A 12,960-nucleotide genomic window follows, 5' to 3' on the forward strand; every position below is an offset into this window, starting at 1 on the left:
AGGATGGCATCTGCATCGTTATCAAATGACATTCATTGTGCTGTGTGTTATGTGTAGTATTCTTTGTGTGGTAGAGGACTCATATTAACCTAAAAGAGTCTAAGGATTCAGTTCCTAAGTACTGAGTCTACGGGAAAATTTCAGTGATGTTCATAAAGACGCAGAATTTCAGAGTCTCAGGGTTGCTTGTACTTGGTTTTTGGAAGGATTTCTAAAAATGTTTTTGTCCTTAAACTTTTTAGTACAGAAAAATTTCAAAATTACGTAAAAGAGAATAATATAAGGAAACTCAGGATTTAAGTCGTGGTGATTAGTACAGAGTTACCTTTCTTTTTTTTTTTTGCGGTACGTGGGCCTCTCACTGTTGTGGCCTTAGATTTGGGTAATAAAAGCCTGGGCTCCATGCCCCATGAGTTGAGGTAAGGGCAGTTGGGGCCCCAGTATTCTCAGCAGCTCTACCCAAGGTAGAGCTTCCCTCCCACAGTTAGGGTCTGGGTGGAAGAAGAGAGACTCCGCCTATGGGCTGTACTCACGGAACTTAGTCTCAGCGACAGGTAGCTAGGGGCAGGATGAGAAATGATGACATTCTGTTCCTCCTGGAAAGTAGCCCTCTGACTTGGAACTAGGGAGTGAGGGAGCCCTGCATCCTTGGGCGCAGCAGTCTGGAGTCGAGTTGTCCCACTGAAGTGGGGGGAAAGGACGGGGGAGTGGGCCTAGGGTCACATACCGTAGACTCTTGCAGTTCTTACCAAGGTTTTGTAGATTTTCTTGAACAAGTGTTTCTTCATTTGTTGTGTGCACTTAGAGCCACTTCCAGAGACTTAAGTAAATTAAAATAATTTTCATTAGTTTCACTGGAGAGCTGTTTGTGGAGCTCCTTGCACTGTGAGGCAAGAAGTGGAATTCTGGACTGGGCCTGTGAACTTTTTGTAAAGAGGAGCTTACCCCTCATCAATTATTTGGTTACCCTAAGTACAGTTCGTACAAGAAAGGCAGATTAAATGTTCTCCTTTTTTTTAACATTGTCTCAAAACAGACCAAATTAGAAAGCTAAAACTGCTGCCTGTCCATTCTTCATCTTTTCCAAGCCAAATCAAAATTACATGACATCATTTGTGTTACTAGACTGAACCGTATTTAGCTGAATCTTCATGATGAAAGGAATCCAAGAGGCATTATATAGGCTGTTTTTCTGAAAATAATTATTTCTCAAATGTACATTACATTGCAGAATGACTCCTGTGGGCTAACTTAAAAATTTACAACTTTTTCCACTTCTCCTTAGCCTACCCTTAGACCTGTCCTCCCCAGCAAACCCGATTTCCAGTGGTCACTAGTGGGGTTGAGGATGGGCAGGGCTTAGCTTTAATTTGCTCATTTTATCTGAAGACTTAGAGAAGGTCTAACTATAGTAAATTTACTCTCAGAAATTGGAACATTCGTTTAAGTTGTGATGATTAGTACAGAGTTACCTTTTTTGTTTGTTTGTTTTTTGGGGTACGTGGGCCTCTCACTGTTGTGGCCTCTCCCGTTGCGGAGCACAGGCTCCGGACGCGCAGGGTCAGCGGCCATGGCTCACGGGCCCAGCCGCTCCGCGGCACGTGGGATCCTCCCAGACCGGGGCACGAACCCGCGTCCCCTGCATCGGCAGGCGGACTCTCAACCACTGCGCCACCAGGGAAGCCCCAGAGTTACCTTTTGAATCATGACATATTTTGAGTGAGAAGATATTTGCTATCTGAATACTGGCCTTTGCTTCTATTTTCAAAGACAGAAAAAATATTGTAGGCTGAAACTTGTTTCATCTTTGTTATGCCAGTCCCTCAAATTTGGATAATCATAAACAGAATTTAGGGAAATATCATCTACATACCACATTACAGTTTTCAAGGCACTTTATACCCACTATTTTTATTGGTTCTCTGGCCAACTCTATAGGTAGGTGTGGATTGTCTCTGTTTTATAGTTTAAGAAACTCAGGCTCAGAATAAAGGGCTGATGATAGCCCATTTGGAGCCTTTGGGTGAATTAGAAAAAAGGGACCCTTTAAGACACTTTACTACTACCTGCTAAAAATTATTTCAATGAATATACACATCTACGGTGATTACAATTTGAGCAACACCAACGCCCCTAGTGTTGGTCCACTGCACAACAGTACCTGGTAGCCTTGCTGGAGAGGTTAAGTAATTTGCCAGAAATCAAAGGCCAGCAAGTGAAGGGGGTTGGGCTTAGAACCTGAGTCCTTGTCTCTTCCACTGTGTTCTGATGCCTCTCTGATTCCCTCTCTTTATGCACAGCTGACAATCTTAATCTGAAAGGAAGGATGAGGCCCTGTAGAAAAGAATCAACTGATGGGGAGGAGCCCTCATGAACCCTTTGTTTCAGCCTCCCAATGTTCTGAGAGAGAAGGAGCCAGGTAACTGTTGCTAACTGCCGTTTCCCCACCATCTGGGCCATAGGAATCAGGAGAATCGAGGCCTAATAGCCAGGAGGCTCCAGCCAGAATCGCTTGGAGATCTGCTTTACGCACTTGAGCAGACAGGAGGACTTAAGACTTGGTCTGTTTGAATACTGTCCGGGGAGCCTTTTGTTCCTAAGAAACTAGATTCTGTTTTTTTGTTGTTGTTGTTGTTATTTTCTACTTTCTGTGTGATCTCTACTAGGGATAGGCCACTTTATTTGCTCACCTTGGTTTTCTGAGCATACTTCCCAATGACACCTGGCCCAGTTTGACCTGTGTGCAGAAGCAGAGTCAGTGAAAACATCTTCAGACATTCTGTGCCCACACTGTCATCCTTGCAGAGCCAGCTGTCTCTTGTTTTGCTATTGGTCCTGACATCTGGGGTAACAGACTCTGTTCTTCATTGTTTTTGGATTACAGAAAGCTCCCTTTGGAGGGAGGGATCAGGGTTTTCATTCACTGTGGCAGTGACCCTTAAAAAAATCAGTGTATTCAAATGTGCCTAAAGGAATTGTTCGCTAAATTAAGGACAGAAATGCCTCTTGCTTTTAGATGAAAATGATTAGAGGTTCTTTGGAATCCAGAAGAATGTGGGAGAAAAAAATTGTAAATTTTCAATTGCTATAAGGTACTAAGGTATGAAATTAATTTGCTCTTCTGTTTATACATTTATTTTAAAAATATTAAGTACTTATTATATGTTAGAGGATCAACCCCTAGATTATCTTGATAGAGAAAGGAAATGTTCTGGAGAGATGGTGGGGAGTCATTCATAGGAATATAGCTAGAAGTTTCACTGGAGCAAATGGTAAAGTTGTTTGAGACCACTAGGTGGTGATATTACATTATGAAAATGATATTCTTCTAAGACTGGAGGCCTCTGGTTGCTTCTGAGGGCATCTGTATACACAGCCAAAGAGACTTCTTTGTGAGTAAATGGAGGAAAAGCTACATTTCACCCTTTACATAAGTGATCTAATTTAAGTGCTCAAGGGGACTGGAAGCTCCTGGCGGGATTGGGCTGTGTCTGTTGTGTCATGCTTATAGCCCCAGCATGTAGTAGGCACTCAGTAAATGAATGAATGAATGAGTCTTTGAACAATTTAGATTCTCATTAGAAGAACCATTTCAAGAGTGTGGAAAATTCTGGAGCATGCACAGAGGCCTAGGATTTGGGGAAGTTGGGGGCTATTGATGGTCCTGACAGATCATCAGCTGGGCAGAGACTCAGGGAGGCAGCATTTGGGAAGGTAGAAACATCAAAAGCTCTCTGAGGCTCTTTTATTGCTTTGTGTCTCCTAAATTTATCTTGATGAGATTTCCCCTGCTTAATATAGGGAGGGTATAAACTAACAAATGTGGATTTTTTTCTTGCATCTGTATTACTTCTAATGATGGCTCTGCCTTGGAAAGGATCTCCAAAAATAACTTACTCTTCTCTGCCTCTCATTCATTGGTACAGTTGTTCATTCAGTAATTTATTTATTGTTCATTCATTCAATCCACAAATATTAATTGAGCACCTCTTATGTGCAAAGCACTGGTCTAGGCTGTGTGATCATCTCTGACCTTTTCCTATCATGGCCCCTTTGAGTTCAGGGAATCACCAAATCCTATTAGCTATAGAATCCAAATTTATGCTCCTCTCTGTTCCTTCTGCTCTTACCCTAGTCCAGGCCTCCATCTTCTTTCATCTGGGTCACTGCATCAACCCCTGCTCCCATTCATTCTCCCGTCTTTCCAATGTGCAAATATGGTCGTGTTACTCCTTTCCTTAAAACTCTCCCTTGGGGACTTCCCTGGTGGCACAGTGGTTAAGAATCTGCCTGCCAATGCAGGGGACATGGGTTCAATCCTTAGTCTGGGAAGATCCTACATGCTGTGGAGCAACTAAGCCCATGCACCACAACTACTGAGCCTGCGTGCCACAACTACTGAAGCCCACGCACCTAGAGCCTGTGCTCCGCAACAAGAGAAGACACCACAACGAGAAGCCTACGCACTGCAACAAAGAGTATCCCCGGCTCGCCACAACTAGAGAAAGCCTGCGTGCGGCAACGAGGACCCAAAGCAGCCAAAAATAAATAAATAAATAAAATAATTAAAAAAACAACTACCAAACAAAAAAACTCTTCCTTGCCCTCAGGGTCAAACCCAACCTCTTTTGCTTGTTTTACGAGCCTTACAAGATAGGGCTGTGACCTGGTTGGGCCCTACTTGTTTTGCGTAGCCCCAATTCCCTCAACTCTCACCTCGTTCTGTGCGCTCCAGTCAGATTTTTTCTTTTGGTTCTTTTAATAAGCCCTGTCCTCTCTTACCTTCAGACTTTTTCTTCCCCCATACTCTTCCTTTAACCGACCAAATTCTTTTCTTCCTCCTTCTGCCTGGCGACTTTCTACTCATTCTTTAGATCTCAGCTTGTGTGTTATTATTTTGGGGAGCTTTTTCTGAGCACTGTCGTGGTGAGGTTCCGCTCTTTCCCCTTTCCTCTCATACCCTTTCCTCACAGCTCATCCGTTGCCACCCTCCACTGCCAGACTCTCAGTTCTGTGACTGGCATCTGTCTTCACTGCATATCTTTACCACCGGGTTGACTGCCTGGCACATTGTAAATGCTCAATAACATGTGCTGAATGAGTGAATGAATAAAAAACACAGTGACATATCTCCTCCACTGGGGTACATTTAATGTAGCAGTGTGAGCTGAGTGGTACAAAGAAGGAGCTATGGTGGTGAGAAGGAAGGGGTACTTTGGGTGCTACCATCTGAGGCTGAATTAAGTTTTGGCAAGTGGAGATGTTTGTGGAGGTGGCCTTTAGGTAGAGGGAAGTGGGAAAAGTTTGGGGGATAGGCAAGGGGTGTAGCGTTCCTGTCTGGGAAGAGTGGAATGTAGGACTGGAGATAACTTGTGACTAGATAGTTTAGGGCCTTGAACGCCAGCCTGGAGAGAGTGGACTCTCTGGTAACACTGATGGCTTTTGCACAGAGGAGTGATAGAACTAAATTAGTGCTTTAGAAAATGTTAATCTAATGGCAGTGAAATAAGAATTGGAGAGAGACCAGCTCTGTGTCATAGGAGTCTGTCATAGAAGTCAAGATGGGAGGTGACCAGGGCCTGGATCATGTATGTGGCAGTAAGAATGGAGACAAAGGGAAGTTGTGCAGAGGAAGAATTAAGAAGCTGGAAAGTGGAAAGAAAGAGTGAGGGAGAGGGAGGAGTTGAATTTTCAGCCTGACAGTGAGGTGCTGTCATCAGAAATTGTGAAGTTAAAAGGAAGAACCAGTTTAAGGGAAGATAAAGGAATTCATTCATCAAACCTTTCAGTGGAGTTCTAGCTATCTATGCTTTTCACTTACGGAAATTCAGTCAGTGTGCGGGGCTAAAACACGAAGCACAAGTGTGAGGGAGTGACAGACTATAATGCAGCTGGTGGGGGCTGTTCTGGCTCTGCACTCAGTGAAAATACATCCCGGAGGGAATGCAAGACAGAGAAGGTGAATTTGCTGTTCCCCTTTTGATTCACAATACCGTGTGCATTTTATGGGTGACTAAGGGCTTATTTGAGGGTAATTTTGACTATTCACAGTCTATGCTTTATATGCCGATTTAGATCTGAATTCCCTGGCAAGATTTGCCTTTTTAAAATGTGTGCCAGACTAGGCTGGGCAGTAGCAGCTACTAAGAAGACACATCTCAGTCGCTGCATTAGAGTTGTTCACAGTTAGCTGGGTAGAAAGATACGAAAGCAGACAATTAGGGCTACAGTCTAGGTGAGCTGGCGGGGAGAGGGTGGGTGCAGAGAGGAAGGAGATTTTTGGTTCGTGTGTCAAAGCAGAGGTGGCCCTGGGCCTTGGCGTTGCAGAGTGATCCAGGAGTCATCATCAGAACAGGTAGCTGAGAGTAAAAATAGGAGTGGATGAGATCTCAGACGGGGAGAATATTGAGGAAGGAGGGAGTCTGAAGGGCACAACTGGGTAGCATACTCTCACTAGGAGGCAGGAAGAACCGTAAAATAGAGGAGTTTTCAGAGAAGTGGGAGGAAAACTAAGGCAAGGAGGATGAGGACTGAGAAGAGGCAAATGATATTCAGAATATGGAAGTCAATGATGACCTCTGAGTGAACAGTTTCAGTAAGTGGTGGGAGCAGAAAAAGGGGTCCAAGAGTGATTGGTAAGAATCTGGAAGCAAAAGGAATACATGCCACTGCTCTCAGTTACAGTTCCAGTAAAACCAACCTAGATATACTCCCTAGTTCCCAAGGAAATTCCCTTGGAGAATGTTTGGGATCTCTAGATGCCATGACCTCTGTCCCTGTATGATCTGCTACTGTCCACTGGAAGACAGTTCATCACCACATTACATTGATCCAGAAAAAGGCTTTGGTCTACATAAGCTTTATATTCAAGCTTGAGTGTCATCCATCTGAGCCACAGATCTCAGCTGTGGTTGTTGCATTTTATACTAAATATATCCATATTATTTTCTTCCATAAGTAGAATCCACATTCCCACCTGACTGCAAAAGCTAAGTTGCTAATAGCTTCCCTGGAGTTTGCTTCTTGCAGTTACCTCATCAGAATTTGGACAAGGCAACATATAACAATTTATTCCAGGATGCAGGGAGCTCTGGGTGTTTTTTAAAATTTAATTTTATTTTATTTTTGGCTGCATTGGGTCTTCATTGCTGTGCTCAGGCTTTCTCTCGTTGTGCTGAGCGGGGCTACTCTTTGTTGCAGTGCGCGGGCTTCTCATTGCTGTGGCCTCTCGTTGTGGAGCACAGGCTCTAGGCGCGTGGGCTCAGTAGTTGTGGCATGCGGGCTCTAGAGTGCAGACTCAGTAGTTGTGGTGCATGGGCCCAGTTGCTCCGTGGCATATGGGATCTTCCTGGACCAGGGCTTGAACCCTTGTCCCCTGCATTGGCAGGTGGATTCTTTTTTTTTTTTTCTTTTTGCGGTACATGGGCCTCTCCCTGCCGTGGCCTCTCCAGTTGCGGAGCACTCCGCCCTGCAGCATGTGTGTGAGATCTTCCCAGACCGGGGCACGAACCCGTGTCCCCTGCATTGGCAGGCAGACTCTCAACCACTGTGCCACCAGGGGAGCCCTTGGCAGGTGGATTCTTAACCACTGTGCTACCAGGGAAGCCCTCTGGGTGTTTTTTTTTAGTTAATCATTTATTATCCTAGTTATAGTGTTCTTTTATTTTTTTTAATTTAAAAAAATTTTTTAATTTTTTGCAGCATAAGAACAGTAACAGTTTTGATTCACTTTATTTACTTTTTAAAACATCTTTGTTGGAGTATAATTGCTTTACAATGGTGTGTTAGTTTCTGCTGTATAACAAATTGAATCAGCTATACATATACCCCCATATCTCCTCCCTCCCACCCTCCCTATCCCACCGCTCTAGGTGGACACAAAGCACCGAGCTGATCTCCCTGTGCTATGTGGCTGCTTCCCACTAGCTATCTGTTCTACATTTGGTAGTGTATATATGTCAATGCCACTCTCTCACTTCGTCCCAGCTTACCCTTCCCCCTCCCCGTGTCCCCAAGTCCATTCTCTACGTCTGTGTCTTTATTCCTGTCCTGCCCCAGGTTCTTCAGAACCATTTTTTTTTTTATTAGATTCCATATATATGTGTTAGCATACGGTATTTGTTTTTCTCTTTCTGACTTACTTCACTCTGTATGACAGTCTCTAGGTCCATCTATAGTGTTCTTTTAAAGAGATTTAAATAATAGGAAAAATCCCTCTTTTATATGTGCCCATATAGTTACCATTTCTGGTGTTCTCTTCATTCTTTTTGTAGATCAAGCTTTCCATATGATATTGTTTTCCTCCTGCTTGAAAGACTTTAGCACCTCTTGTAGTGCAGGTTTGTCGATGATGAATTCGATTAGCTTTTGTAAGTCTGAGAAAATCTTTATTTTCGCCTTCATTCTTAAAAGATGTTTTTGCTGGGTATAGAATTCTAGGTTGACAGTTTTTTTCTTTAAAGTCGTTGCTTCACTGTCTTCAGGTGCATATTTCGGGTAAGTCCAATGTCATTCTTTTCTTTGTTCCTCTGTATGTAATGTGGTTTTTCTTGCTGCTTTCAAGATTTTTCTCTTTGTCACTGGTTACTTAGAAAGCTTTTGATCTTTTTGGGTCTTGCTTTTAGGGTTTTTTAGATGAGAACAGAGCATCATTTAGTCTAGGGCTAATTATTCCCCACAACTGGGGTAAAACCCTTCTGAGTACCTACCCAATGCCCCATGAATTAGAATTAGTCTTTCCACTCTGGCTGATGAGAATAAGAGCTAATCCTGGTCCTGTGAGAGCCTGGGAAAGATTCTTCCCACTAGTTCTTTTTGGTGCTTCCTTCCCCAGCCTCAAGGTACTTTCCTAACACCTATGAGCTCATTAGCACTTAGTTGAAGATTTGAAGGGAGACCCTCTGCAGATCTTTGAAGCTCTCTGTGCAGCTCTTTCCTCTCTGATGCTCTATCCTGTGAACTCTAGCTGCCTTGAGGATTTGGAGTTGGTCTCTCCAGGCAAGGAGCTGCAGCAATCGTAGGGCTCACCTTGCTGGTTTTGTTTCCCAGGGATCACCACCCTTTGTTGCTTGATGTCCAGTATCTTGAAAACTGTTGATTCATGTCCAGTCTGTTAGTTGTTTCAGGTGAGAGGGAAAATCCAATCCCTGGATTGGTCCAGTCCCAAGATGTTACTCCATCTTGGCAGGAGGCAGAAGTTTATATTGTTCTTTTTTTTTTTTTTTTTTTTTTTTGCGGTACGCGGGCCTCTCACTGTTGTGGCCTCTCCCATTGTGGAGCACAGGCTCCGGACGTGCAGGCTCAGCGGCCATGGCTAACGGGCCTAGCCGTTCCGCGGCATGTGGGATCTTCCCGGACCAGGGCAGGAACCCGTGTCCCCTGCATCGGCAGGCGGACTCTCAACCACTGTGCCACCAGGGAAGCCCCTATATTGTTTTTTAAGTTTGGAAAACTTTTTGAGGGCCTCTGGAGCCCTTGACTATGCCAAGCCAAGCTGCTTGTTATCAGGTCAGGAAAACGGGTGTTTATTAAAGAGGCTAAAAGGGCTTCCAACATAACTACAAGGAAACTGAGCCATTCTAGAAGAGACAGGTGACTCTGCTTTTCTGTCAAGTCTTTGGCCCTTATCATTGGACTCAGTTCTAACTGTTTCACGTTCCTCTGGCAGTGAAGGTTTTGTTCTCTTCTATTTTGAAACAATATCTCTCAGCTTACTTGAAATCTTGAGGGTTTTTTTTGCTTGGTTCCCACTTAGACGCTATTTGTGTATTTAGGTCACCAAAGGCTTCTATAGCTGAGGCAAATTGAAGTTTCTCAGTGGTATTTACAGCAACCAGCACCTGCTCCTGTAGAGAACCACTAACCCAAGATACTGTGTTTTACCTTGAAGATGAATTGCAGACATACTTTTAAAAGGCAAATCCTTCATTTCAAGGGTGAAAAAAATACCACTTAACAAAACATTCCAGCTGGTTAAATTTAGGACAAGAAAAAAACCTGACCCAAGAATATTCTCTGGCTTTGAGCCCAGGGTATTTTTCCTTTTGGAGTGAATTTGGTACAGTTTCATTCATGTGGAGCTGTTGCCTCCCAGCATTTTATTCTGGGATGGAAGGTCAATAATGATTGTCTTGTTGCTAAATCCAATGGACACTTCTCAGTTATTAACCTCCTTGACCTCTCGACAGTGTTTGAGATTGTTGACTATTGTTTCTTTCTTAATACATTGCCTGGCTTTCCTTCTCCCTTTCTAGCCTTTCTTCCTCTACCTGTCTTTTCTGTTGGTATTCTTCTTGGTTCTTTCCTGAGCCTTCTTCTCACATTAAACATTTTATTTGGTATCTTTTATCCATGCCATGGCTTCACTGGGAATTCCTAAATCTATATTTTAGCCTAAGTATTTTTTCCTGTACTTATGTCCAGTGTATCCAACAGTTCACTTGACATATTCAGTTGGACAGCAAGTAAGTAACTCAACCTTAGCAGGCTCAGAGGTGAGCTCATCAAGTCTCCCCTCAGTCCAGCCCTTCCTCTCATGTTCTCCATCTCTGTAAAGGTCACTTCTGAATAGCTAATTTCTCAAGCCAGGATTTCTTGCCTTTTACCTTCCAATCAACCACCAAGTCCTGTTGATTCTACCTTTTTCCATCCCTACTGCTACTACACTAGTTTTTTTTTTTTAACCTGGGCCACTGGTAAAAACTTCACCTAACAGCACTTTTGGATTCCAACCCTCATGCCACCCCTCCACCTTCCCAATCCATTTTTTAAAAAAATTTATTTATTTATTATTTATTTTTGGCTGTGTTCGGTCTTCGTTGCTGCACGTGGGCTTTCTCTAGTTGTGGCGAGCGGGGGCTACTCTTTGTTGTGGTGTGTGGGCTTCTTATTGCGGTGACTTCTCTTGTTTTGGAGCATGGGTTCTAGGTGCTCAGGCTTCAGTAGTTGTGGCATGCGGGCTCTGTAGTTGTGGCACTCAGGCTCAGTAGTTGTGGCTCGCGAGCTCTAGAGTGCAGGCTCAGTAGTTGAGGCGCATGGGCTTAGTTGCTCCGCGGCATGTGGGATCTTCCCAGACCAGGGCTCGAACCCGTGTCCCTTGCATTGGCAGCCAGATTCCTTTGTTGTTTTTTTTTTAAAGATACAAAAGATGTCTTTTATTTCTTCAATAAAGCCCTCCAGGGTTCCTTGGTGGTGCAATGGTTAAGAATCCGCCTGCTGGGGCTTCCCTGGTGGCACAGTGGTTGAGAGTCCACCTGCCGATGCAGGGGACATGGGTTCATGCCCCGGTCCGGGAAGATCCCACATGCCGTGGAGCGGCTGGGCCCGTGAGCTGTGTCCGGGAAGATCCCACGTGCTGCGGAGCAACTAAGCCTGTATGCCACAACTACTGAGCCTGTGCTCTAGAGCCTGCAAGCCACTACTACTGAAGCCCATGGGCCTAGAGCCCGTGCTCCACAATAAAAGAAGCCACTGCAGGGAGAAGCCCGCACATCGGTATGAAGAGCAGCCCCTGCTCAACGCAACTAGAGAAAGCCTGCACGCAGCAATGAAGACCCAACACAGCCATAAATAAATAAATAAATAAATAAATAAATAAATAAATAAATAAATAAAGCCCTCCAAAATTTACTCTCCCGTCTTGTAAGGCCCACGTTTTCTCCAAGGACCAAACCCACAGCCTTTGGCATTGCCTAATTTACTTTACCAAGGAATTAAAACCATGAACCAAAGCTTGCTGCTTAACCCTTTCACTGCTGACCTTCCCCATATCTGGGGCGGGGGGGGGGCGTCGGGGGTGTGTGTGTGTGTGTGTGACAATGAAATGCAGAGAGGAGAGGCCAGACACACAGGGTGTACTCATGAGATGCGGGAGCACCAGCGTTAACAGAAATAAAGCCAGCTTTGGATAGGGGGCTCAGAAAGTTAGTCCCGGATGTACTGGGACACGATGGGTCCCCTCCTCACACTACATCTCTGGGCTTTCCTCACCTCTGCTGCAGGTATCAAACCAAGCACTGTTCTTCCAAGATGCCCTGCCGGCCCAGGGGTCCAGGAGGCCATAGGTCTGGCCTCTGTGACATTCTGAATGCCTCCTAAGAACAGCAGTTTGACAACATAAATTATCCAGTGGCGTGGAGTCAGGCTCAGGCTGTATACCTCCACACTGCTCTTTATGTATCCCGTCCCGTGAGCTTCCCGATTCCCCCCTGACCCCCCCACCCCCCTTCCTGCCACATTTGGAGCTAAAGACACCAGCATTTGTTATGACTTCTGCATAAAGCAGTCATGGAAGCGGCCCCTTCAGGGTCTCTGGCTGCCCACTTCCTCTTGATCCTCCCCCACCCCTACAAAGTCCAGTCAACGCAGAAGAGATCATGCCTAGAGTTAAAAAGTGCAGTGTTTCCAAAGGGAAGAGAAACGTTACATAGAAAGTATTACAAAAAAGGATTAACTTTGTCAGCTGTCCACACACTATTAAGACCACATGCTTTATACAGCGGCAATGCAGTCAAGCCCACTTCTTCACTCAGTAGGCAGAGCTGGGAACAGGCCTCTTCAGCTCGGGAGGAGGCAGCTGAGCAAGACGGGGAGGTGCTAGGAGCTCTGCTGCTTCTGAAGTCTCCACTCTGAGGCAGCAGGGCGGGAGGATTCCTAACCACTGCGCCACAAAGGAAGTCCCCCCAATCCATTTTTTAATACTGTAGCCAGAGTGATCTTTCTAAAACACAAAACCTTTTGGGATAGCTCAAAATCTTTCAACGACTGCCCTACATTTAGGATAAAGCCCAAGCTCCTTTTAATAATATGTGAAGCCCTGTATGATGTTTACCTTCTTGCATATTCCTCCCTCCCTGCCATGTGTCCCATTGTTCCATTCCTCAAATGTATAAGCTTCTCTCATTATCTGGCCTTTGCATGTTTTGTTCTTTTTGCCTGTAACCCCCTTCCTTCACCTCATTG

At 44.7% G+C, this 12,960-nt stretch overlaps 1 protein-coding gene across 1 annotated transcript in view; it reads left to right on the forward strand.

The window, feature by feature from the left end:
• The first annotated feature begins 2,393 nt into the window (after positions 1-2,393).
• RGS3 (regulator of G protein signaling 3) overlaps positions 2,394-12,960 on the forward strand; it is a 140,999-nt gene continuing 130,432 nt past the window's right edge. The window contains exon 1 of the mRNA XM_029201403.1: positions 2,394-2,419. The gene's annotated coding sequence lies outside the window, so the exon portion shown is untranslated. The remainder of the gene's footprint in view (positions 2,420-12,960) is intronic.

The sequence above is a fragment of the Monodon monoceros genome, unplaced genomic scaffold, assembly GCF_005190385.1.
Source record: "Monodon monoceros isolate NGI ecotype Baffin Bay Population unplaced genomic scaffold, NGI_Narwhal_1 Super_Scaffold_5, whole genome shotgun sequence".
Lineage (NCBI taxonomy): Eukaryota > Metazoa > Chordata > Mammalia > Artiodactyla > Monodontidae > Monodon > Monodon monoceros.